Source organism: Oncorhynchus mykiss, chromosome 22 (assembly GCF_057628025.1).
Source record: "Oncorhynchus mykiss isolate SJ-2025 chromosome 22, ASM5762802v1, whole genome shotgun sequence".
Classification (NCBI taxonomy): domain Eukaryota; kingdom Metazoa; phylum Chordata; class Actinopteri; order Salmoniformes; family Salmonidae; genus Oncorhynchus; species Oncorhynchus mykiss.
In genome coordinates this window covers 30,223,832-30,251,391 of record NC_143043.1, presented here as the reverse complement: position 1 = coordinate 30,251,391, position 27,560 = coordinate 30,223,832, and the positions used below count along the sequence as shown (strand labels likewise).

Sequence of the window (27,560 nt, the reverse complement as noted above, 5' to 3'; positions counted from 1 at the left end):
CTATAAGCCGTCCTATTCTCTCTCACATATTCCTCAGTGTTACTGTACATATTGTCTCTCACATATTCCATATTGTCTTAAATGTATTCCATACATACAGTACGAGCCAAAAGTTTGGACACACCTGCTCATTCCAGGATTTGTCTTTATTTTGACTATTTTCTACATTGTAGAATAATAGTGAAGACATCAAAACTATGAAATAACATATATGGAATCATGTAGTAAACAAATCAAATGTTAAACAAATCAAAATATAATTTAATATTATAAGTAGCCCCCCGTTGCCTTGACGACAACTTCGCACACTCTTGGCATTCTCTCAACCATCTTCATGACCTGTAATGCATTTCAATTAACAGGTGTGCCTTGGTAAAAGTCAATTTGTGGAATTTCTTTCCTTAATGCATTTGAGCCAACCAGTTGTGTTGAGACAAGCTAGGGGTGATATACAGAGATAGCCCTATTTGATTAAAAAAAAACAAGTCTATATTATGGCAAGAACAGCTCAAATAAGCAAATAGAAACGACAGTCCATCATTACTTTAAGACATAAAGGTCAGTCAATTCTGAAAATATCAAGAACTTAGTTTCTTCAAGTGCAGTCGTAAAAACCATCAAGCTCTATGATGAAACTGGCTCTCATGAGGACCGATGTAACGTACTGGGTGTAGTGGTTGAGAAGTCAGGCGCAGGAAGCAGAGAGTTCAGGGTAGTGCTATATTTAAATGCACAAAACGGCGAACATAAGCCAACCCCACGAAAACACAGGGCGCACAACAAAACAAATGCCCCGAACATGGGGACTTAAACTGTCCAGAAAAACCCAAGAAATGGGAAACACGTAACCCACAGACAAGCACACAAGTTACACAAATAAATGCTTTACAGAGTTCAATTAACAGACACATCACAACATCAACTGTTCAGAGGACTACGTGGATCAGGCCTTAATGGTTGAATTGCTGCAAAGAAACCACTACTAAAGGACATCAATAATATGAAGAGACTTGCTTGGGCCAAGAAACACGAGCAATGGACATTAGACTGGTGGAAATCTGTCCTTTGGTCCAAACTGCCGTGTCTTTGTTAGACTCAGAGTAGGTGAACGGAGGATCTCTGCATGTGTGGTTCCCACCGTGAAGCATGGAGGAGAAGGTTTTATGGTGTGGGGGTGTTTTACTGGTGACACTGTCCGTGATTTATTTAGAATTCAAGGCACACCTAACCATCATGGCTACCACAGCATTCTGCAGCGATACACCATCCCATCTGGTTTGGGCTTAGTGGGACTATGATTTGTTTTTCAACAGGACAATGACCCAACACACCTCCAGGCTGTGTGAGGGCTATTTGACCAAGAAGGAGAGTGATGGAGTGCTGCATCAGATGTCCTGGCCTCCACAATCACTAGACCTCAACCCAGTTGAGATGGTTTGGGATGAGTTGAACTGCAGATTGAAGGAAAAGCAGCCAAAAGGGCTGTTGGAAAATAATTACTTGTGAAGCTGGTTGAGAGAATTTCAAGAGTGTGCAAAGCTGTCATCAAGGCAAAGGGTGGCTACTCTAAAATCTAAAATCTATTTAGATTTGTTTAACACTTTTTTGGTTACTACATGATTCCAAATGTGTTATTTCATAGTTTTGATGTCTTCACTATTATTCTACAATGTAGAAAATAGTAAAAATAAAGAAAAACCCTTGAATGAGTAGGTGTCTCCAAACCTTTGAATGGTACTGTACACCTACTGTACCGACGCAACCCTTCATACAGTTCACAATGTATTCCATTGACCTATTGTCTCAGACATATTCCAGAGGCCTTCCTATTCTCGCACACATATTTCCTAGGTATATTCCCTGGGCTCCTCGTCTCAACAGATTTACGATAAGCCCGCTGTCGCTATATGGTGTATTGTGGAGCTGACACCTGTTAGCGAGTGTGTCTCCTAGTTCTCCACGCCGCTCCCGGTCCCCATGCGGCTACGGTAATTAGCCGGTGGTTCCGGTGAATCACTCAAAGCTTGTTTGGGGAAGTGGGGAGCGCTAGGCACGTTAGTGCCCGCCGCGGGCTAACCGTCACGGCTCAACACACTGCACCCAATCATAGATCTTGTCAATCCCCTCCGCAGATGAGATAGTTATGCTGTGTGTGTGTGTGTGTGTGTGCGTGCATGCATGTGCGTGTGTGTGTATAAGGCTCTTGCTCAAATGATGTGACTCTCAATGTGCTCTTCATTAGATAAATCTTTGAGCGGCATTTGATGATGAACAGTAAGCCAGGCATTAGCACGTAAAAAAAGGTGAATCTATTATTTCCTCAGTCACAAACACAGGAAGCTTATGCTTTCAGCACCATGGACAGCTCTGTAAATAACTATAGTGAACATAAATACTGTATAAATGCAACATGTAATAATTTCAAAGATTTTACTGAGTTACAGTTTATACACTGGACAATTCTTGATACACCATGGAAATGGTTGAGCGTGAAAAACCCAGCAGCGTTGCAGTTCTTGACACAAACCAGTGCGCCTGGCAGCGACTACCATACCCTGTTCAAAGGCTCTTCAATTGTCACCCACCGAATGGCACACATACACAATTAATTTCTCAGTTGGTTCAAGGCTTAAAAATCCTTCTTTAACCTGTCTCCTCCCCTTCAGCTACACTGATTGAAGTGGATTTAACAAGTGACATCAATAAGGGATCATAGCTTTCACCTGGATTCACCTGGTCAGTCTATGTCATGGAAAGAGCAGGTGTTCTTAATGTTGTATATACTCAGTGTATAAGGAAATCAGTCAATTGAAATTAATTCATTAGGCACTTATCTGTAGATTTCACATGACTGGGAATACAGATATGCATGTGTTGGTCACAGATACCTCAACAAGCTAGGGACGTGGATCAGAAAACCAGTCAGTATCTGGTGTGACCACCATTTGCCTCATCGAAAGTGAGCATTTGCCCATTAAAGTCGGTTACGACGCCAAAGTGCAGTCAGGTCAAGACCCTGGTGAGGACGATGAGCATGCAGATGAGCTTCCCTGAGACGGGTTCTGCAAGTTTGTGCAGACCATTTTTGGTTGTGTAAACCCACAGTTTCATCAACTGTCTGGGTGACTGGTCTCAGATCATCCTGCAGGTGAAGAAGCCAGATGTGGAGGTCCTGGGCTGACGTGGTTACACGTGGTCTACGGTTGTGAGGCTGGTTAGACGTACTGACAAATTCTCTAAAACAATGTGGAGTGGAGTTTTATTTGTCTCCAGCACAAGGTGCACCTTTGTAATGATCATGCTGTTTAATCAACTTCTTTATATGCCGCACCTGTGGATGGATTATCTTGGCAAAGGAGCAATGCTAACTAACAGGGATGTAAACACATTTGAGAGAATAAGCTTTTTGTGTGTAGGGAACATTTCTGGGATCTTTTATTTCAGCTCATGAAACATGGGACCAACAATTTACATGTTGTGTTTATATTTTTGTTCAGTATAATAATAGAATTCCAGATGGATGTGAAATGAGAGTGAATTTAACAGAAAGACACATATTGCCCTTCACTCTGCGCTGGGCAGTGTGTGTATGTCACAGCAGTAAACACGATCACGTCATTAGGTTAATGTCACATTCTCATCCACACATTATCACAGCATTGTGTGTGTGTGTGTTTGTGTGTGAGTGACTGTGACCTTACGCATAGACCCCTGCAATGTCTATGCCTGAAAATAGGGTGGCGATAGGGGGACAAAGACTTTGACAAAGGCCTATGATTTCTCTCACTCAGCAGTATCTCATATTCCAAAGTCAAATCTGATCATGTCCCTACCCCCAGGGCTTAGTGGATAAAGAATCATGCAAGATAATCAATAACATCACACTCAGGGAGATTAACCCAACAACACGCCTCTGTGGAGATTTAACCCTCCTCCAACCAAAACTCTAAACACTCAGGATTTAGGCTAAATATATCCTTTAAAGTGAAGAAGAAAAGGCAGAGATTGGGTGAAACCTAAAGCATACCCTAAGGCCAGTATTAGAGCTATTAGCTAGCAACATGGTTCAGGTTTGCAGTGTTGTTGCTGCTGTGAGCACTGCAGATTACTGTAGTGCTGCAGCAGGGCTAGCCTTGCATGGGGCCGCAGTGCAATGTAGGGTCCACTATTTGTGCCTGCTTCTCTCTCTCTCTCTCTTTCTCACTCTCGCTACCTCGCTCTCTCTCTTTCGCTCCTTGTGGGAGGGGGGATGGGGTGAAAGGGGTCGGATGAATGGAGATACGTATAGAACACTGGAAACATTGGAAGAAGAAGAGAGCAATAACAAATAAACTGGTACCTATACTATAAACAGCCTCTACTTCAATCAACCCCACTTGCATGCTCAAGGTCAGCATTTTTTTTCCTGTCCTCACTTTCTTCTCATTTTTAGTCATACTCACCGTTTCATCTTTCTCAAACTTTTATTTTACTTTTCTCTTCTCTTCCCCTCATCCTGTCTCATCCATATGCGTTAGTGTCTCGTCTCCTTGGCGAGCTACAGTGTTATAGCTAAGCTGTCCTCCTGGATTGTATTATTCCATTATGATTAGCCTAATAAGGTTGTAATTGTCGGAGGGCCTTTCAGCGCCCTATAGTATTGGTTTTACAAGGCCTCGGGTGGCCTTGCATTGTCAGAGCTTTGTCTTTGATGTTTTATCTGTGCTCCTGCTCCCCTGTACGCAGGGCAAACTGCTGACTGAGGTAGGGCTAGAGGGAGGGAGGAAGTGCACGGGAACACACCGGATTACTGCAACCTTACACATAGAAATAAAATGAATAGAAAGGGTGTCTCCAAGTAAATAACGGCATAATGGGTGGACTTGCAGCCATTTTGCGTGTACCCATGCCTGGAAGTAAAAGCAGGAAGTGTATCTTTCAATCTGTGCTGTGATTTGTTGAGTCAACTCAACTGACATTACAAAAAATTAATTGCATTGCATTAGCCACATCAGTTAGCATCATTTGAATGAACATTATATATTACCATGGCAATCCATCATCACTTGCTAGAACATTCCAAAATACCATGGAAATTATTGCATCACAATACAAGGCAGCCTTTGCGAGTGTACCCATGAGTTTACCAGTCAAATTGCCAGGGTTAGAGGTTCCAAGCCTGTTCTATTCATTCTATTTCTAAGGTCTTACACTCCTCACGCACCCCACCACCACAGCTTACTGTAAAACATAGTAATTTACTGCTTCATTACATTCACTTTTCATTTATCTCCTCCCCTTTTTCTGCTATCCCTTTAATTTAAGCATCTACAGTACAGTAGTGTTGGAATAAACCCTCAATCATCTACAGGAGAGTAATTTGTAATAAACTCTCAATCATCTACAGTACAGTAATTTGGAGTAAACCCTCAATCATCTACAGTACAGTAATTTGGAGTAAACCATCAAGCATCTTCAGTTCAGTCTGCAGTACCCCAGGAATCCTCAGGTTTACACATTTTTGGTCCAGCCCAGCACTAGCACACCTGATGCAGCTACACAGTAAATTGGCCAAATGCACAGCAAATGACCTAGTATTGATTTTTCAGTGGTTTCGAATGGTTTCTGCAGCTGAAGCAAGAGAATCAGTTTTACTCTGTGGAGAGTAAATTGTTCCCATCAAAACCACGCCTATTATTACATTTTTCCAATCACGCTCTACCAAAATTAGATTTTTTTGGAGGGGATTGTTTTTAATATCTGTGTTTTTGGATGTACATTGATTGATTGATTATCTTATGCTACACAAAGATAAATAGCATAGATTTTTCTAAATGAATCCAATCAGTTACTTAGATTTATTCCAGATTTAATGTTCCTAACAGGTTGTGGGTGAATAAAATTCCAACTGACGGATGTCCTAACACTGGCTGGATTCCAATAGGAATTACTTATCGCTTTGCAAGCCAGCATAATATAACTTTCAGGCCTGATGTGGTCTGTAAACCAGTAGGTTCCCAGCACCACTGGGTTGGGGTAAGACATGGCTATCAAAGTAAGGCTTTATGATATATGTACTATATATGTACTACAGTTTAATTGTAGTAACGTTCACCTACAGTAGGACCTCACTTAGTGACTAACAAATATAGTCATGTTCGGTAACTCTACAATTCACTAGAAAAGGCAAGGTACACTGGGCAATTGTGTTGGAGGCGTGGCTTAGTTAAGACCTGCCATTACATTTTTGGCCACCCGTGAGTGGAAGTGTTGTACCAGTTTAAGTGGTCAATTGTTCTGTTAAGTTAAGCTTGAGCATGTCTGGTGCCAGATATCAGGTCTTTTATAATGCTTACATAAGAGCACATGGCAATAAAGACTTGAAAATATTATTGCAATGTCCTGAACAGTGATTCAGAAAAGTAATGTTTCTCTCATGGCTAACTACAGCTCTTTGAAACACTTATGTCAATCAACTTGGATGCAGTGTTGAAGTAAAATCATCTCAAGCTAATTTGGTGATACATAAAGCAAATCAAACATTGAAATTGCATCTAATACTTAAATTGCATTGACAGACTGGTCCTTTGTGACAAAGCTCTAAAAAGAAAATCTGAAAAAAATGAGATTGTACTCCACCTACATTTTTCCTACTGATTTTATCAAACAAATGTCAATTACAACATGCTCTAGGTAACACTGACCAATTTGCTGTGTGGCAATTCAGAGGGAAAATATGAATAATGTCACTGTTGCAGTTCTTTATTCAAGATGTCTTCACACTGAGTGGCACCAGTAGAGTAGCTAGTATATAAACACGCACCTCTGAAAACACGCCTTCTCCGATGTTTGTTACGAGGCAGTACTTATGTTAATGAGGTAAGAGAATATCATGTTAACATTGGTGTATTAAAACTTCTTCGGAATCGCATTAGCTAACATAGGCTAATGCGATTAGCACAAGAACATTTACCAAGACATATACATATCTGATATTGTTTGGGGAGAGTGAACAGTTTTGAACATGAAAAGTTATTAATAAACAAATTTGACACGTGGGAAGTCTTGATACAACATTTTTAACAGAAATACAGTGATTCATTGGATCAGTCTAAAACCTTTCCCATACATTGCAAAAAATACAAAAGAACAGTTGTTTTTTTCTTTGTATTATCTTTTACCAGATCTATTGTGTTATATTCTCCTACATTCCTTTCACATTTCCACAGACTTAAATGTGTTTCCTTTCAAACGGTACCAAAAACATGATTTTGACTGACCTTTAACTCAACACTGAGTGACCTTGGTGTGATGATAAAAAAAAATAATATGAGGTTTTATTGCATAACACCATTGGTACAAACTATATACACTTCCTAGTGTTAAAAATACAATATAAGGTGTTATTGAATAACACTGACAAAGTGTAACAGTGTCAGTACTAGGCATAGTGTTAATTTAACACTCAAATGTGTGGACCGTATAGACACTGGCCCGGTGTTACATTTAACACTGTCATTGTTGATTTAAAACGATTGAAAACAAATGTTCTGTGTAGTGAAGGGCATGATGATAAGTTGACTAGTTGAATATGGTGTGCTACTGCTGAGTTGCAACAACATATGCAACCCTATTGATCCCAGAGGAACATATTGAGAAATACTAGACCAGAGAAAACAAAACTCTTTCTTATAGCGTACCATTTCTGAGGTGAGTTGAGCTGACTAGCAGTCGAGGCAATATGAAATGTAAAGGGTGAATAGTCAGATGGAGGTTACTCTACTGCAGGAGGAAGCATAGAAACAAGCTCTCTGAGCCCTAGCAGCAATGCCCCCTCAGAGCTCTAGTACAAGCTATGGGTGAGGGGTCGCATAGAAATGTCCAACCTCACGGATGGCTAAACACACCAACACGCACACTCCAATACACTCAAAGATAAAAACACTACTGTTCAAAAGTTTGGGGTCATTTAGAAATGTCCTTGTTATTGAAAGAATAGCACATTTTTTTGTCCGTTATAATAACATCAAATTGATCAGAAATACACTGTTAATGTTGTAAATGACTATTTTAGCTGGAAACGGCAGATATTTTAAATGGAATATCTACATAAGCGCACAGAGGCCCATTATCAGCAACCATCACTCCTGTGATCCAATGGCACATTGTCTTAGTTAATCCAAGTTTATCATTTTAAAAGGCTAATTGATAATTAGAAAACCCTTTTGAAACTATGTTAGCACAGCTGAAAACTGTTGTTCTGATTAAAGAAGCAATACAACTGGCCTTCTTTAGACTAGTTTAGTATATTTTTTGGTTCGACTACAGGCTCAAAATGGCAAGAAACAAAGAACTTTCTTCTGAAATTCGTCAGTCTAGTCTTGTTCTGAGAAATGAAGGCTATTCCATGCAAGAAATTGCCAAGAACCTGAAGTTCTTGTACCACGCTGTGTACTATTCACTTCACAGAAAAGCACAAACTGGCCCTAACCAGAATAGAAAGAGGAGTAGGAGGCCCCGGTGCTCAACTGAGCAAGAGGATAAGTACATTAGAGTGTCTAGTTTGAGAAACAAACAAGTCCTCAACTGGCAGCTTCATTAAATAGTACCCGCAAAACACCAGTCTCAACATCAACAGTGAAGAGGTGACTCCGGGATGTTGGCCTTCTAGGCAGAGTTGCAAAGAAAAATCCATATCTCAGACTGGCCAATAAAAATAAAATATTAAGATGTGCAAAAGAACACAGACAGAGGAACTCTGCCTAGAAGGCCAGCATCCCGAAGTTGCCTCTTCACTGTTGATGTTGAGCCCGGTGTTTTGCGGGTAATATTTAATAAAGCTGCCAGTTGAGGACTTGTGAGGAGTCTTTTTCTCAAACTAGACACTCTAATGTACTTGTCCTCTTGCTCAGTTGTGCTGAGCAATAGATATGGTAAAATATAGTTTGAACGGTAGTGTACATACAAACACACACACACACGGACAACCAAGGACAAGGATACACTCAATGAAAGTAATCAAGCATGAATGTAAACAACCAGCAAAGACTGACGACATGTCTCTGCAAGCATTAACCTGATAGCCAATAGTTTTGCTCGTTAGATTATAAGTAAACAAACATTGCATTGAGTTTGCTGAGGCTAAATTGACCACAATCCCATTGTTCTTTTGGCATTATAAAATCACCTGACTCTACCAAATCAACTGACACTATCACATACACAAAGCAAGGTTAGACAAACCAATAACACAGTGTATGTATTGAGCAGCCTGCAATGAGCTAGCTTAGCCAGATGAGCTAGCTAGCTTAGTCAGAGAAGACTGGCTAACAGTCTAGCACATAGCCTGTCGACACAAGACACGTGTACAGTAAATGTAGCAGAACTAAAACTAATAATCTCAAGGAAAGGACCAGTGTATAGAGAATGAATGGGCAGATTAAGTCAAAGTGGTCAGCAAAGCCAATGTGAACACAATAGAGTAACAAAGGGGGTAGCTAGCTAGGCTGCAGGCAGGTATGCAGGCAGGCTGACTGAAACACAGAAGGAAACAACATTGATTGGAATGGAAGTGAGTCAGAGAGCCCTACAATATACACTGCCTGACTGGGACATATTCAATTACAGTCATGTTACATTTGAATGGGTATGACAACCTAGGAGGGCTATTTTTCAAATCTGAACTGAGAATAGATTCCCCTATTGGTTCTATTGGAACACAAAACCCTGAAGCACGCACACACATCCTCACCTCTTTTAATAAGAGCAGCTCATTTGTCAGTGTAAACCATGCTAATGTTATTACCGCACAGCAAGGGCCACATTATACAGAGTGGGTTTATTAAATACAAGAAACACACACACACAAACAAACATACACACACACACACACATCTGATGCTTTCAGTACCGCGGACAGAACTAGCTCAGCCCAAAACTGCATCACCAATGTATTACTGAACTATGCTGAACAAAAATATAAACGCAACATACAACAATTTCAAAGATTTTACTGAGTTACAGTTCACAGAAGGAAATCAATTTAAATAAATAAATGAGGCACTAATCTATGGATTTCTCATGACTGGGCAGGGACACAGCCATTGGTGGGACTGGGAGGGCATAAATCCATCCACTTGGCAGCCAGGTCCACCCACTGGGGAGCCAGGCCCAGTTAATCAGAATTCATTTTTAGCTACAAAAGGGCTGTATTACAGACGTAATACTCCTCAGCACCCCCCTCCCCGTCCTCAGACCATCCCGCGGGTGAAGAAGCCGGATGTGGAGGTCCTGGGCTGGCGTGGTTACACGTAGTCTGCAATTGTAAGACACATTTTAGAGTGGCCATTTATTGTCCCCAGCACATTGTGCATCTGTGTAATGATCATGCTTTTTAACCAGGTGAAATGCTCACTAACAGGGATGTAAACAAATTTGAGCACAACATTTTTCTGGGATCTTTTATTTCTGCTCATGAAACATTGGACCAACACTTTACATGTTGCGTTAAGATTTGAGTTCATTCAGGTGACTGTGACTTTATCAGACGTGCCCCTAAATGCTTCAGTGTGGTCAGTCCAGTCAGCGTCCATGTCAAGTCAGTGTGCTTGATAAAGCAACAAAGACCCACTGTAGACTCCAACACAGAGCATACGGTACACTAGCAATAGGCTCAGCCAGGTTTCTGTCAGTCACTCTGCCTATACTGGCTCACTGTACCATAGAGATCAATAGACATGAGCCTTTAGACTGACAAGATAAGAGAAAACCACCCTGTGATTCAGTCACACACACACAGAGGGAGAGAGAGAGAGAGAGAGAGAGAGAGAGAGAGAGAGAGAGAGAGAGGGAGAGAGATGAGACCAAGAGGAAGTGAACAGAAAAGAGGGTAGAGAATTCGACAGTATGGAGACTATAGTCTGCACATAACTGAACATACACGCAAACACACACAGACACGTATGCACAAACAACAATGGATTCTGTTTGATTAATCAAGGTTTTGTGATGTTATTCCTATATAGTGTTTTCATGCTGACACTAACAAAGATAATTAATTTGACAAAGATAATTATCAGGAAGAACCTACTGTGAGTAAGAGTGATGAATCAATATTCACCTCAGCGGTACAGGCAGCATCTAGCTTAACCACACTTTTCCAAAGTGTACTACCATCTGGGGGGGTAGTAAATCACTTGTCTATATAATTTAACAGCTTATTCACAAAACAACACTGGTTGAGCCCATGGCTTCAAGGATGGGGTGTGTGCTTGGGTGTGATGTGTGTGTGCTTGGGTGTGATGTGTGTGTGCTTGGGTGTGATGGGTGTGTGCTTGGGTGTGATGGGTGTGTGCTTGGGTGTGATGTGTGTGTGCTTGGGTGTGATGTGTAGGTGCTTGGGTGTGATGGGTGTGTGCTTGGGTGTGATGGGTGTGATGGGTGTGTGCTTGGGTGTGATGGGTGTGTGCTTGGGTGTGATGGGTGTGTGCTTGGGTGTGATGTGTGTGTGCTTGGGTGTGATGTGTGTGTGCCTGGGTGTGTGCTTGGGTGTTTGTTTGCCCTGCTTTCCCAGCAGGGTTCAATGCAAGTTTTGTATTCATGTGCTCATCTGCAAAAATCCCCATTGCAAGTAGCAGAGGAATATTGGACTAATAACACACACCCTACATTTCTGATTCCGTTTTACTAGGCCTGAAAGCAAACAAGACTAAAATACTACACAAAACATCATGATGAAAAAACTGAATGAATGAAAGATCTCTCTCTCTCTCTCTCTCTCACAAACACACAACAGGCCACAAATATTGCTGCTGTGATGGCACGCTGGTATTTCACCCAGTTTTTATCAAAATTGGGTTTGTTTATGAATACTTTGTGGATCTGTGTAATCTGAGGGAAATATGTGTCTCTAATATGGTCATACATTTGGAACGAGGTAAGGAAGTGCAGCTCAGTTTCCACCTCATTTTGTGGGCAGTGTGCACATAGCCTGTTTTCTCCTGAGAGCCAGGTCTGCTTAAGGCTATGCTCACTGAATCTGTACATAGTCAAAGCTTTCCTTAAGTTTGGGTCAGTCACAGTGGTCAAGTATTCTGCCACTATGTACTCTCTGTTCAGGGCCAAATAGCATTCTAGTTTGCTCTGTTTTTTTGTTAATTCTTTCCAATGTGTCAAGTAATTATATTTTTGTTTTCTCATAATTTGGTTTGGTTTAATTATGTTGCTGTCCTGGGGCTCTGTGGGGTCTGTTTGTGTTTGTGAACAGAGCCCAAGGACCAGCTTGCTTAGGGCTCTTCTCCAGGTTAATCACTCTGTAGATGATGGCTTTGTTATGGAAGTTTGTTCCATGAATCAGCATTTATGTTTTTATTTTTCCCCTTTCCAGACACTGTTCCTGTTCTGTTTCATGTCCGTTGTTTATTAACCTGTTAGATCTCTAGGGGCGCTATTTCATTTTTGGATAAAAAACGTTCCCGTTTTAAGCGCGATATTTTGTCACGAAAAGATGCTCGACTATGCATATTCACTCTGAAGTTTCAGAATCTGCAAAGATTTTGTCTGTAAGTGCCCCAGAACTCATTCTACAGGCGAAACCAAGATGATGCATCAACCAGGAAATTAGCAGAATTTCTGAAGCTCTGTTTTCCATTGTCTCCTTATATGGCTGTGATTGCGCAAGGAATGAGCCTACACTTTCTGTCGTTCGCCCAAGGTCTTAGCAGCATTGTGACGTATTTGTAGGCATATCATTGGAAGATTGACCATAAGAGACTACATTTTCCAAGTTTCCGCCTGGTGTCCTGCGTGGAATTCGGTGCGCAATTGCCAGCTGCTTGTACTTTTCCATTTGATATAGGGGAGAAACCATGTGTCCAAGAACGATATATCAATGAAGAGATATGTGAAAAACACCTTGATGATTGATTCTAAACAACGTTTTCCATGTTTTCAGTCAATATTATGGAGTTCATTTGGAAAAAAGTTCGCGTTTTGAGGACTGAATTTTCGTTTTTTTTTGGTAGCCAAATGTGATGTATAAAACGGAGCTATTTCTAATACACAAAGAATCTTTTTGGAAAAACTGAGCATCTGCTATCTAACTGAGAGTATCCTCATTGAAAACATCAGAAGTTCTTCAAAGGGAAATTATTTTATTTGAAGGCTTTTATGTTTTTGTTGAAATGTTGCGTGCTGGATGCTAACGCTAATGCTAACGCTAAATGCTACATTAGCTAGCTACTTTTACACAAATTATTGTTTTCCTATGGTTGAGAAGCATATTTTGAAAATCTGAGATGACAGTGTTGTTTACAAAAGGCTAAGCTTGCGAGATGGCATATTTATTTCATTTCATTTGCGTTATGGTAATGAGCTTGAGGCTGTAGTCACGATACCGGATCCGGGTTTGGGAGATCAGAGAGGTTAAAGGGCCAAACAGATTGGTTTACCCATAGATCTCCATTTTGGATAGTGTCACGTGTGCTCCCTCTCCGGCCTCTATGTCACCAGGTGTCACGAATCTCGCCGAAGATGGTGCCTCTTCCTGTTCGGGCGGCGCTCGGCGGTCGTCGTCGCCGGCCTATTAGCTGCCATCGATTCCCTTTTCGTTTGATTCTGTTTATTGGGTTTAATTGGGTACACCTGTTTTGAGTTAGTGTTTGTTTGTAGGCTATTTAAGGGCACTAGGCCTGCTGGATATTTGTGCGGGCTTGTTTCCTGTTATCTATGTATGAGTGTTATCAGTATTTTTCCGGACAGTTTAGTCCGTTGTATTTTGGGACGGGTTGTTTCATGCGCCCTGGTGTTTTGCATGTCGTGGTTCCACAGTCTATGGAATAAAATATCCACGTACTGAATTACCTGCTCTCTGCGCTTGACTCCTCGACTCACCATTGTTAGAAGTTTGTAACACCAGGCTGCTCGTTACACGCACCTGCGCGTCATCACTCACCTGGACTCCATCACTTCCTTGATTACCTGCCCTATATATGTCACTCCCTTTGGTTCCTTCCCCAGGCATCATTGTTCATTTTTCCTGTCTGTGCGTGGTTTGTGTATCTTGTTGTTGTATTATGATTAATTTATTTATGAAAACATTCACTCCCTGAACTTGCTTCCCGACTCTCAGGGCACATCATTACAGAATGACGCCTCACCTAAGGGAAGCATCAGGGAGTGTTTTTTTGTGTCAGGTGGAATGGCATTGGGTCTGGGAGCTGCTACAGGCTTTTATGACTCAGCCAGTATGCCAGGCTTCCCTGCCTCCGCCGGCTCGTCAGACTCTCATGCCTCAGCCGGATCGCCAGGCTCCCCTGCCTCAGCTGGTCTGTCAGGTTACCGCGTCCCAGCTGGCGACAGGTTCCCGCACATCAGCAGGGGTGACCGGTCCTCTCCTGACCCCGGGGATCGTCCCTTGGGTTGGCGTCCTACGGCTGGAGCTGAACGCGCCGGGGAAGGGTACCATCATGTATGCTCTCTCCGGCACTTTAGGTCTGCTCCATGCGAAATTAGCATACCACCTGAGTCCCTTCACTGTTTCACACCAAGTAGTTTGGTGGATGGGACTACCAGCTCTCTGTAACCTAGAGGGCAACCAGTGTGTCCGTCTCCTCTATGCCATATTTATTTTAGTATGACAATGTCTGTATTTCCGATTTCTTTGGTGAAGTCCAGGTTCCTGCTCTTTATGCCAAAGGCAGATGACCTCAGGCCTTGAATATTCCAGGATGAGATAGTGAAGGCTTTGTTTTCCATAAAGTGTCCAATGTTGTTGGTCGTGTGGTTTGGCATCAGACCAGTAAGTGTGAGCAGAGCATCTGGTACATGCCATTGGCTTGGGCTAGTGTAAGAGTGGGGATTGGGCCTGTTTGCCTGCTCACGGCCTGGGCGTAACTGTGACTTCCATGTTGAGGTCCTCTTTGGGGGGGGGGGGGGGGCATTGGTGTGATCTGAGGGAGCCTAAATGGTGTGTGGGCATGGTTGACTTGGGGGGGCGGTGGATTTGGCTGGTGCTGCTGTGGTCTGGATGTAGGTCCTCTAGGCGTGGGTCCTCTATGTGTAGGTCTGAAGGGGGTTCTCGCTTGTCTGGGCGGCGTGTCTTTTGATCTCTTGCTCCTGTGTGAAGTGTTTGGACTGCGTTTGAGGGGGATATCCTTTTAGGGTACGGGTGAAGGTGGGCATTGCTGCCATGTATAGGTGGACCTGGTTGTATAGGCTGTTCAAGTCTAGGGTGGAGCCATGTGGGCCAGGAAAACATTTGGTTTTGAGTCACAGTCACGAGAAATACTTGTGTTTACCCGTTGTATGGTAGCAGGGAGAAGTCTTTTTGTGGTAGCAAGGTGTAGATAACCACTTGTGCGTTTGGGGAAAGTAGAAGAAGCTTTTTCAATCACCCCTCGAGTGCTGTGGCCACCCTTTCATGCTGTGCTCTCAGGTTGTTTGTGCCTGTGTGTATTATTATGTGGCTGGGTGACCCTAGTATGTCCTCAGACAGAAGGCGCGCTGGGGTAGGACACCAGAGTTCAGACAATCTGTGTTTGGGAAAAAGTTTAATATCTTGTAAACAGTATATTTCCCGTTTCAGTCCATAAGTAGTACAATACGTGGCTTGTGTAGGGGGGGGGGGGGGGGTACTCAGAGGGGGTTGGATCCCCTGGGCTTGGGATCTTCATTTGTCTGTCCTGCTGTGATGTCGACACTATGGTCAGGGTCTGGGGTGGACTGTTCTACTGGCTTCTCTGCGGGGGTGGACACCCCTCTAATGGGTTGTTCTCTGACACACGCCATCCACTCACCCTCTCCTCCAGCAGTCTGATCCTCTCCTCTAGTGCTCTGTTCTTCTCCTGCTCTTTCTCCTTTTGATGTTGTCTCACCACAGTCCACAGTCCAGAGTGCAGATAGAGTTGAAGTTTACATACACCTTAGCCAAATACATTTAAACTCAGTTTTTCACAATTCCTAATATTTCATCCTAGTAACAATTCCCTGTCTTGGTCAGATAGGATCCCCACTTTATTTTAAGAATGTGAAATGTCAGAATAATAGTAGAGAGAGTGATTTATTTCATCACATTCCCAGTGGGTCAGACATTAACATACACTCAATTAGTATTTGGTAGCATTGCCTTTAAATTGTTTAACATTGGTCAAAAGTTTTGGGTAGGCTTTCAAACTTCCCACAATAAGTTGGGTGAATTTTGGCCCATTCTTCCTTACAGAGCTGGTGTAACGGAGTCAGGTTTGTAGGCCTCCTTGCTTGCACACGCTTTTTCAGTTCTGCCCACACATTTTTTATAGGTTCGAGGTCAGGGCTTTGTGATGGCCACTCCAATACCTTGACTTTGTTGTCCTTAAGCCACTTTGCCACAACATTGTCCATTTGGAAGACCCATTTGAGACCAAGCTTTAACTTCCTGACTGATGTCTTGAGATGTTGCTTCAAAATATCCACATCATTTTCCCGCCTCATGATGCCATCTATTTTGTGAAGTGCACCAATCCCTCCTGCAGCAAATTACCCCCACAACATGATGCTGCCACCCCTGTGCTTCATGGTTGGGATGGTGTTATTTGGCTTGCAAGCATCCACCTTTTTCCTCCAAACATAACGATGGTCATTATGGCCAAACAGTTATATTTTTGTTTCATCAGACCAGAGGACATTTCTCTAAAAAGTACGATCTTTGTCCCCATGTGCAGTTGCAAACCGTAGTCAGGCTTTTTTATGGAGGTTTTGGAGCAGTGGCTTCTTCCTTGCTGAGCCGCCTTTCAGGTTATGTCGATATAGGACTCGTTTTACTGTGGATATAGATAATTTTGTACCTGTTCCTGCAACATCTTCACAAGGTCCTTTGCTGGTGTTCTGGGATTGATTTGCACTTTTCGCACCAAAGTACGTTCAGAACACGTCTCCTTCCTGAGTTGTATGACGTCTGCGTGGTCCCATGGTGTTTATACTTGCGTACTATTGTTTGTACACATGAACATGGTACCTTCAGGCATTTGGAAATTGCTCCCAAGGATGAACCAGACTTGTGGAGGTAAAAAAAAAAAAAAAAGCTGATTTATTTAGATTTTCCCATGATGTCAAGCAAAGAGGCACTGCATTTGAAGGTAGGCCTTGAAATACATCCACAGATACACCTCCAATTGACTCAAATTATGTCAATTAGCCTATCAGAAGCTTTTAAAGCCATGACATCATTTTCTGGAATTTTCCAAGCTGTTTAAAGGCACAGTCAACTTAGTGTATGTAAACGTCTAACACACTGGAATTGTGATACAGTGAATTATAAGTGAAGTAATCTGTCTGTAGACAATTGCTGGAAAAATTACTTGTGTCATGCACAAAGTTGATGCCTTAACTGACTTGCCAAAACTATAGTTTGTTAACAAGAAATTTGTGGAGTGGTTGAAAAATAGCCTAAGTGTATATAAACCTCTGACTTCAACTGTATATATTCAAGATTCTATCTTTGACTATTTGACTATTTACATTACAGGCTTTATAGAATTGTTCTCCTGCAACTGGTGCATTTGAGCCAACCAGCTGCCTTTCAGCCCGCTGCCCCAGTGGAGGCTTTTGGAGGGTGGGATTAGTAATGGAGCCCCTGGTCTCATTGGGCCTCCTGGGTGTAGCTCCATGCTCCACTGCATTTCTCTGCCAATGGTTCGCACAAGGCTGAGTGTATCTTACAGGCAATAGAGTGATGTGTTTGGGTGTGTGTGTATAAACTTTCAACATCACTTGAAGGACAATTAGTCTCGTACAAACACATCCCCTACATGCAAGCACACACATACGCTAAACCACTGAAACACACACACACACACACAAACACATTGCACAGTCACACAGTAATCGACTAGTTATCTAACTCTCAAATAACTCCTATACTCCCCTACATTAATCCATGAGATGCTGTTTGCATTTCTGGGCCTGAAGTCACACTAAACAATAGCAGCAGCAGCAGAAATCCATATACTTACTCTGTGGTATTACTACTGCACTCAACACTGCAACAAGCACTACGCCGATGCAGTACCACTCGTCAAAAAACAATATCACTTACATACTTGGATATAACAGAGACTGTATTTCACTCTGCTCCACTCTGCTGTAATGAGACAAGAGAAAATGCTTGTAAGTTGGCTTGCTTCACTCACATAATGGTCATAATCAAAACCTGGACTGTTTGTCACAGAAGCCCCCCCCCCCCCCCCCCCCCCCCCCCCCACACACACACACACCACACCACACACACACACACCTTGACAGACTCTTCCCTTGACATGTTTAGTTTACTCATGATGTGGAACACATTGGCATCAATGTTCATCTGACATGGTGATCACTGACACAGTTACACCAAATAAAGTCTAATAGAAAGGAGGATGTCACAGAAGTTTATCGCTGTGTTAGGGAGTGGGGGGAGGAAGGAGGGCTCCATGGGAGGAGAAATCAAAGATAGCTGTTCTTTAATGGAACAGAGGTGTGGATAAACCCACTTTCTTTAACAATTCATTTAAAATGTATGGTTCCAGCGGAAAAAGTAACAGGTAAAAAATACCAGAAAAAACAGTCTTACATTAAAAGAGTGGAAGAGAAAAAGCATTTCCCTGCCAAACTACCAAGCCACATCATTATGATTATTATCCTCTATTGGCCAGCTGTGGTGGTAATGATATGTACAGATCACACAATAATGGAGTTACGTTGGGAAGACGGTTATTCAGCGGTGAGATGCCAGAGGGTTGGAAACAGGCAGCATGAATATGGAACAGGACGGAGGTCAGACAGACAAATACATGCAGTAGTCTAAATATGCACATATTCCTGCTGCCAACAGCGCCGGAAATAGAATACAACTCACACAGGTCTACAGACTAGAACTCTAACAAAGTGAAATAGAGAGGGAGGAAGAGAGAAAGGGAGGGAGAGCGAGAGAGACAGACAGAGAGAGACAGACAGAATGAGAAAGAAAGAGAGAGAGAGAGAGAGAGAGAGAGAGAGAGAGAGTGTGTACAGATACTATAACATGGGGTGAAAGCTAAAGAGAGGGAAGATAGGGAAGGAAGGAAGGAAGGAGCCAAGAGAGTGATAATAAATGAAGAGGAAAGAAGAGAGAGATGGAGAGCAGGAGATGAAGGAAGGGAGAAGGAAGACAGAGAGCCAGAGAGCAGAGAGTTCACAGATGGAAATCTGAAAGCAAACAGGTCTGTGTGACACGTTGAAAGCTGCGGCAACATTCTCTAAGCTCTCTAAGCTCTGAGGTGAAACCACTCAGCAGTACAACAGTACAGAGGGCAGAAAAGCAAAATAACAAACAGCAGTGGGTCGCACAAGGCCGAGCTTACAGGCAAGCGAGTAGTGTGTGTGTGTGTGTCTGTCTGTCTGTCTGTGTGCATGTAGGTAAGTCCTGGTGCCTCTCAAACAAAGAGAAGCAGAGTACTGCTAGATACAATCTCAGAGACATGAGCAGACCATGCAGCTTATAAGCTCAGAGACATGTTGTTCTCCCTGTGGGAGCACGTGGCTAGAGTCTGTGTACCCATGTCCTACACACACACTCCTACACCCACACAGCCCCTTGCAGTGAGGGAAAGAGAGAAAATCAATACCAGCTCTATGTTTAATTACTAGATGAACGTGTTGTATAGCTGGAGAGGAGTTTGTATTAATAATAGGCTACAGCATAAAGGGACTTTTAGGCTGCAGACCAGTTTTCTGCAGGATACTGTGCTGCAGCAATCTTCATCTTCTTCAATGCCAGCTACTGCTTTTTATTTCCCAGAGAGTTACTGATGGATTAGGTAGTCATTTGAAGAGAAAGCTTGTGTTTGAAGGATGTGTATTAGAAACAGACGAGGCCAGACTAAAGAAGGCTGGAAGACTAGACAAGCTAACCTAGATGTTCAACACAGAGTTGTCTGAACGTTACCTCCGAAAAACATTCCAGGGTGTAAACGTGTAGCTCTGCAGGGGAGCTTTCCTTGAACTCTTATTAGAATTAAATATCAATGTTTTCCTTTGATATTATCCCAGTATTTCTGGAACACAATGGCTGATTATATAATAGTCTAACAGGTTTGTGAGTGTAATGTTATCAAACAGTAGAATCTAAATGAAAACATTTCCGAACATTCTGGGAATGTTCTTTGTTAGCTGGGTAGACTGCGGGCTCCCAGGCCCTGCACTAATGTATCTCTTTAATAGAGCTGTGAGGTGAGCTAGTTTTATTTATAATGGCAGGTCTGTTCCTACCTCTCTCGCCCCAATACTGCTCTCTCACAGCGCACAGTGACTACAGAAGGGTTCTTAATGAGATATTGGTCTTCGGAGGATACCGCTCTCGTTCTTTCTCTAGTTGTGTCTCTCTCTGCCTCTCCACTCTCCCTCTGAGAACAGATGAAACTTGTTAAAAATTAAACCGGATTTAGGCCCTTAAATATTTTGTGAAGCAGATGTCTGTGTGTGCGTGCGTGCGGTCACATCTGTGTGTGCGAGGGTGTGCATCTGTGTAAGTGTGTGTTAGCAGCTTGTATCTAGACCCCCCTCAACACACACACACACACACACACACACACACACACACACACACACACACACACACACACACACACACACACACACACACTTCCTGAAATGAGGCACACAATATCTGGGGCACCTTACAGCTGCTCTCTCTCACCCCTCTCATTCTCTCTCTCTGTCTCTGTCTGTCTGTCTAACCCAGTTATGTTCTGCTGAGCGGGGTTAGTGCAGATTGAGTCATGACCCTGCTGTCTTCCAAGGAGTCAGACAGAGTCCACTCCTCTCCCCTACCCTCCTCTCTCCTCCATTCCCCTCCTTCCAGAATTACAGCATAATTCCATGTGGGTTTAAAGCCTTGTCCCCTGTAGGACCATATATATTTTCCCTGGGGATGGAAACACAGTACTGCTGTAGTTCTCTGGTCCATGCAGGCTGCTGCTGCACCAACATGACTACTCAACATGAAATATCAACCCTCCTTCTCTCCTACATAACAGTCTCTCACACACACCATAATACTCATACACACACACTTTGTGCTGAGTGTGAGCTGTCCATGGTGCTGATGTCTCTGCCAGGATATTTCAGGTTACAGTTCCCTCACAGCATATACAGTGCATTTGGAAAGTATTCAGATCGCTTCTCATTTTGACCGCTTGGTCGGGGAGGTAACCAAGAACCCGATGGTCACTCTGAAAGAGCTCCAGTTCCTCTGTGGAGATGGGAGAAACTTCCAGAAGGACGACCATCTCTGCAGCACTCCACCAATCAGGCCTTTATGGTAGAGTGGCTGGATAGAAGCCACTTCTCAGTAAAAGGCACATGACAAAGGCACATAAAGGACTCTCAGACCATGAGAAACAAGTTTCTCTGGAGTGAAGAAACCAAGACAGAACTCTGAATGCCAAAGAAAACCTGGCACCATCCCTACGGTTAAGCATGGTGGTGGCAGCATCATGCTGTGGGGATGTTTTTCAGCGGCAGGGACTGGGAGACTAGTCAGGATCAAAGGAAAAGTTTAACAGAGCAAAGTACAGCGAGATACTTTATGAAAACCTGCTCCAGAGAGCTCAGGACCTCAGACTGGTGCAAAGGTTCACCTTCCAACAGGACAACGACTCTAAGCAAACAGCCAAGACAACACAGTCAGAGCCCAGACTTGAACCCAATTGAACATCTTTGGAGAGACCTGAAAATAGCTGTGAGGAGATGCTCCCCGTCTAACCTGACAGATCTTGAGAGGATCTGCAGAGAGGAATGGGAGAAACTCCCAATATACAGGTGTGCCAAGCTTGTAGCGTTATACCCAAGAAGATTCAAGGCTATATTCACTGCCAAAGGTGCTTCAACAAAGCACTGGGTAAAGGATTATAAACTCAGCAAAAAAAGAAACAACATTTTTTCAGGACCCGATCTTTCAAAGAAAATTCATAAAAATCCAAATAAATTCACAGATCTTCACTGTAAAGACCCCAGCAACCCCAGTCATAGACTGTTCTCTCTACTACCGCATGGCAAGCGATACCGGAGTGCCAAGTCTAGGACAAAAAGGCTTCTCAACAGATTTTACCCGCAAGCCACAAGACTCCTGAACACCCACCAACCCCTCTTTTACGCTACTGCTACTCTCTGTTCATCATATATGCATAGTCACTTTAACCATATCTACATGTACATACTACCTCAATCAGCATGACTAACCGGTGTCTGTATGTAGCCTCGATACTTTTATAGCCTCGCTACTATACAGTGGGGCAAAAAAGTATTTAGTCAGCCACCAATTGTGCAAGTTCTCCCACTTAAAAAGATGAGAGAGGCCTTTAATTTTAATCATAGGTACACTTCAACTATGACAGACAAAATGAGAAAAAAAATCCAGAAAATCACATTGTAGGATTTTTAATTAATTTATTTGCAAATTATGGTGGAAAATAAGTATTTGGTCACCTACAAACAAGCAAGATTTCTGGCTCGCACAGACCTGTAACTTCTTCTTTAAGAGGCTCATCTGTCCTCCACTCGTTACCTGTATTAATAGCACCTGTTTGAACTTGTTATCAGTATAAAAGACACCTGTCCACAACCTCAAATAGTCACACTCCAAACTCCACAATGGCCAAGACCAAAGAGCTGTCAAAGGACACCAGAAACAAAATTGTAGACCTGCACCAGGCTGGGAAGACTGAATCTGCAATAGGTAAGCAGCTTGGTTTGAAGAAATCAACTGTGGGAGCAATTATTAGGAAATGGAAGACATACAAGACCACTGATAATCTCCCTCGATCTGGGGCTCCACGCAAGATTTCACCCCGTGGGGTCAAAATGATCACAAGAACAAAAATCCCAGAACCACACGGGGGGACCTAGTGAATGACCTGCAGAGAGCTGGGACCAAAGTACAGTGCCTTGCGAAAGTATTCGGCCCCCTTGAACTTTGCGACCTTTTGCCACATTTCAGGCTTCAAACATAAAGATATAAAACTGTATTTTTTTGTGAAGAATCAACAACAAGTGGGACACAATCATGAAGTGGAACGACATTTATTGGATATTTCTAACTTTTTTAACAAATCAAAAACTGAAAAATTGGGCGTGCAAAATTATTCAGCCCCCTTAAGTTAATACTTTGTAGCGCCACCTTTTGCTGCGATTACAGCTGTAAGTCGCTTGGGGTATGTCTCTATCAGTTTTGCACATCGAGAGACTGACATTTTTTTCCATTCCTCCTTGCAAAACAGCTCGAGCTCAGTGAGGTTGGATGGAGAGCATTTGTGAACAGCAGTTTTCAGTTCTTTCCACAGATTCTCGATTGGATTCAGGTCTGGACTTTGACTTGGCCATTCTAACACCTGGATATGTTTATTTTTGAACCATTCCATTGTAGATTTTGCTTTATGTTTTGGATCATTGTCTTGTTGGAAGACAAATCTCCGTCCCAGTCTCAGGTCTTTTGCAGACTCCATCAGGTTTTCTTCCAGAATGGTCCTGTATTTGGCTCCATCCATCTTCCCATCAATTTTAAGCATCTTCCCTGTCCCTGCTGAAGAAAAGCAGGCCCAAACCATGATGCTGCCACCACCATGTTTGACAGTGGGGATGGTGTGTTCAGCTGTGTTGCTTTTACGCCAAACATGGCGTTTTGCATTGTTGCCAAAAAGTTCAATTTTGGTTTCATCTGACCAAAGCACCTTCTTCCACATGTTTGGCGTGTCTCTCAGGTGGCTTGTGGCAAACTTTAAACAACACTTTTTATGGATATCTTTAAGAAATGGCTTTCTTCTTCCATAAAGGCCAGATTTGTGCAATATACGACTGATTGTTGTCCTATGGACAGAGTCTCCCACCTCAGCTGTAGATCTCTGCAGTTCATCCAGAGTGATCATGGGCCTCTTGGCTGCATTTCTGATCAGTCTTCTCCTTGTATGAGCTGAAATTTTAGAGGGACGGCCAGGTCTTGGTAGATTTGCAGTGGTCTGATACTCCTTCCATTTCAATATTATCGCTTGCACAGTGCTCCTTGGGATGTTTAAAGCTTGGGAAATCTTTTTGTATCCAAATCCGGCTTTAAACTTCTTCACAACAGTATCTCGGACCTGCCTGGTGTGTTCCTTGTTATTCATGATGCTCTCTGCGCTTTTAACGGACCTCTGAGACTATCACAGTGCAGGTCATTTATACGGAGACTTGATTACACACAGGTGGATTGTATTTATCATCATTAGTCATTTAGGTCAACATTGGATCATTCAGAGATCCTCACTGAACTTCTGGAGAGAGTTTGCTGCACTGAAAGTAAAGGGGCTGAATAATTTTGCACGCCCAATTTTTCAGTTTTTGATTTGTTAAAAAAGTTTGAAATATCCAATAAATGTCGTTCTACTTCATGATTGTGTCCCACTTGTTGTTGATTCTTCACAAAAAAATACAGTTTTATATCTTTATGTTTGAAGCCTGAAATGTGGCAAAAGGTCGCAAAGTTCAAGGGGGCCGAATACTTTCGCAAGGCACTGTAACAAAGCCAGCAAAGCCAGCAAGGGCGTTGAAGATGAAACATGGCTGGGTCTTTCAGCATGACAATGATCCCAAACACACCGCCCGGGCAATGACGGAGTGGCTTCGTAATAAGCATTTCAAGGTCCTGGAGTGGCCTAGCCAGTCTCCAGATCTCAACCCATTAGAAAATCTTTGGAGGGAGTTGAAAGTCCGTGTTGCCCAGCAACAGCCCCAAAACATCACTGCTGTAGAGGAGATCTGCATGGAGGAACGGGCCAAAATACCAGCAACAGTGTGTGAAAACCATGGGAAGACTTACAGAAAACGTTTGACCTCGGTATATAACAAAGTATTGAGATAAACTTTTGTTATTGACCAAATACTTATTTTCCACCATAATTTGCAAATAAATTCATTAAAAATCCTACAATGTGATTTTCTGGATATTTTTTTCTCATTTTGTCTGTCATAGTTACAGGCCTCTCATCTTTTTAAGTGGGAGAACTTGCACAATTGGTGGCTGACTAAATACTTTTTTGCCCCACCGTATTTAGCCTGTCTGTCACGCCCTGGCCTTAGTATTCTGTGTTTTCGTTAGTATTTTGGTGAGGCCAGGGTGTGACATGGGGATTTATGTGGTTTGTTTTGTCTGGGGTTGTTTGTAGTTATGGGACTGTGGTTAGAGTAGTACTCTAGGTAAGTCTATGGTTGCCTAGAGTGGTTCTCAATCAGAGGCAGGAGTTTATCGTTGTCTCTGATTGGGAACCATATTTAGGCAGCCATATTATTTAGGTCTCTTGTGGGTGATTGTTCCTGTCTTTGTGGCACCAGATAGGACTGTTTTTTTTTTTTTTCACGTTGCTTGTTTTGTAGATTGTTATACTTTCATCTTTATTAAAGATGTACAAAACTAACCACGCTGCATTTTGGTCGGTCTCTCTTTCACCAGAAGAAACCCGTTACACAGTCCTTTTACTGTTGTTTTTTTCTTTACTTACCTATTATTCACCTAATGTCTTTTTTTGCACTATTGGTTGGAGCCTGTAAGAAAACATTTCACTCCAGAGAGGCTGGACCTGTTGTATTCGACGCACGTGACAAATACACTTTGATTTGATTTTATTTAAAAGGTTTAAACACTGTTTCCCATGCTTGTTCAATGAACAATAAACAATTAATGAACATGCACCTGTGGAACGGTCGTTAAGACACTAACAGTTTACAGACGGTAGGCAATTAAGATAACAGTTATGAAAATGTAGGACACTAAAGAGGCCTTTCTATTGACTCTGAAAAACACTAAAATAAAGATGCCCAGGATCCCTGCTCATCTGTGTGAACGTGCCTTAGGCATGCTTCAAGGAGGAATGAGGACCTCAGATGTGAACAGGGCAATACATTGCAATGTCCGTACTGTGAGACGCATAAGACAGCGCTACAGGGAGACAGGACGGACAGCTAATCGTCCTCACAGTGGCAGACCACGTGTAACAACACCTGCACAGGATCAGTACATCCGAACATCACACCTGCGGGACAGGTATAGGATGATAACAAAAACTGCCCGAGTTACACCAGGAATGCAGAATTCCTCCATTAGTGCTCAGACTGTCCGCAATAGGCTGAGAGAGGCTGGACTGAGGGCTTGTAGGCCTGTTGTAAGGCAGGTCCTCACCAGACATCACCGGCAACAACGTCGCCTATTGGCACAAAGCCACCGTCGCTGGACCAGACAGGACAAGCAAAAAGTGCTCCTCTCTGACGAGTCACGGTTTTGTCTCACCAGGGGTAATGGTTGAATTCACATTTATCGTCGAAGGAATGAGCATTACACGAGGCCTGTGTCACAGCATCATCAGACTGAGCTTGTTGACTTTGCAGGCAATCTCAACGCTGTGCGTTACGGGGAAGACATCCTCCTCCCTCATGTGGTACCCTTCCTGCAGGCTCATCCTGACATGACCCTCCAGCATGACAATGCCACCAGCCATACTGCTCGTTCTGTGTGTGATTTCATACAAGACAGGAATGTCCGTATTCTGCCATGGCCAGCGAAGAGCCCAGATCTCAATCCCATTGAGCACGTCTGGGACCTGTTGGATCGGAAGGTGAGGGCCAGGGCCATTCCCCCCAGGAATGTCCGGGAACTTGCAGGTGCCTTAGTGGAAGAATGGGGTAACATCTCACAGCAAGAACTGGCAAATCTGGTGCAGTAGGAGGAGGAGATGCACTGCAATACTTAATGCAGCTGGTGGCCAAACCTGATACTGACTATGACTTTTGATTTTGACAACCCCTTTGTTCAGGGACATGTCACATGTCTGTGGAACTTGTTCAGTTTATGTCTCAGTTGTTGAATCTTGTTATGTTCATACAAATAAGTTTGTTGAAAATGTGCAAAATGTTTTTCATTATGGGTATTGTGTGTAGATTGAAGAGGGGGAAAAATGACTTAATTTTAAAATAAGGCTGTAAAGTAACAAAATGTGGAAAAAGTCAAGGGGTCTGTATACTTTCTGAATGCACTGTATAACTCAAAGCATCTAGCTACAAGTAATTTCCTACTGTTGCTCCATTCTCATCCTCCTGCCTGCTCCTACTCTCCATACCTAAGCACACGGACACAACAAGCAAAGTAGGCGAGCCAGCCAGTATGCTGCATGTTTGTGCTTGCGTGCATGTGTGTGCATGTGTCAGGATTTTTATTTTTATTTATTTCACCTTTATTTAACCAGGTAGGCCAGTTGAGAACAAGTTCTCATTTACAACTGCGACCTGGCCAAGATAAAGCAAAGCAGTGCGACACAAACAACAACACAGAGTTACACATGGAATAAACAAACATGCAGTCAATAAAACAATAGAAAAAGTCTATATTCAGTGTGTGCAAATGAGGTAGGATAAGGGAGGTAAGGCAATAAATAGGCCATAGTGGCAAAATAATTACACTATAGCAATTAAACACGGGAGTGATTGATGTGCAGAAGATGAGTGTGCAAGTAGAGATACTGGGGTGCAAAGGAGTAAAATAAATAAAATACATTTTTATTATTAGT

The 27,560-nt window shown here is 42.7% G+C and overlaps 1 protein-coding gene and 1 long non-coding RNA gene across 3 annotated transcripts in view; one reads left to right on the top strand and one right to left on the bottom strand.

Annotated features, from left to right (window-relative positions):
- The window catches only part of LOC110501609 (NALCN channel auxiliary factor 1-like), a 158,744-nt gene that overhangs the window by 6,722 nt on the left and 124,462 nt on the right, over window positions 1–27,560 (bottom strand). The gene's annotated exons all lie outside the window — the stretch shown is intronic.
- LOC149972836 (uncharacterized) overlaps window positions 1–27,560 on the top strand; it is a 100,801-nt gene that overhangs the window by 66,299 nt on the left and 6,942 nt on the right. The gene's annotated exons all lie outside the window — the stretch shown is intronic.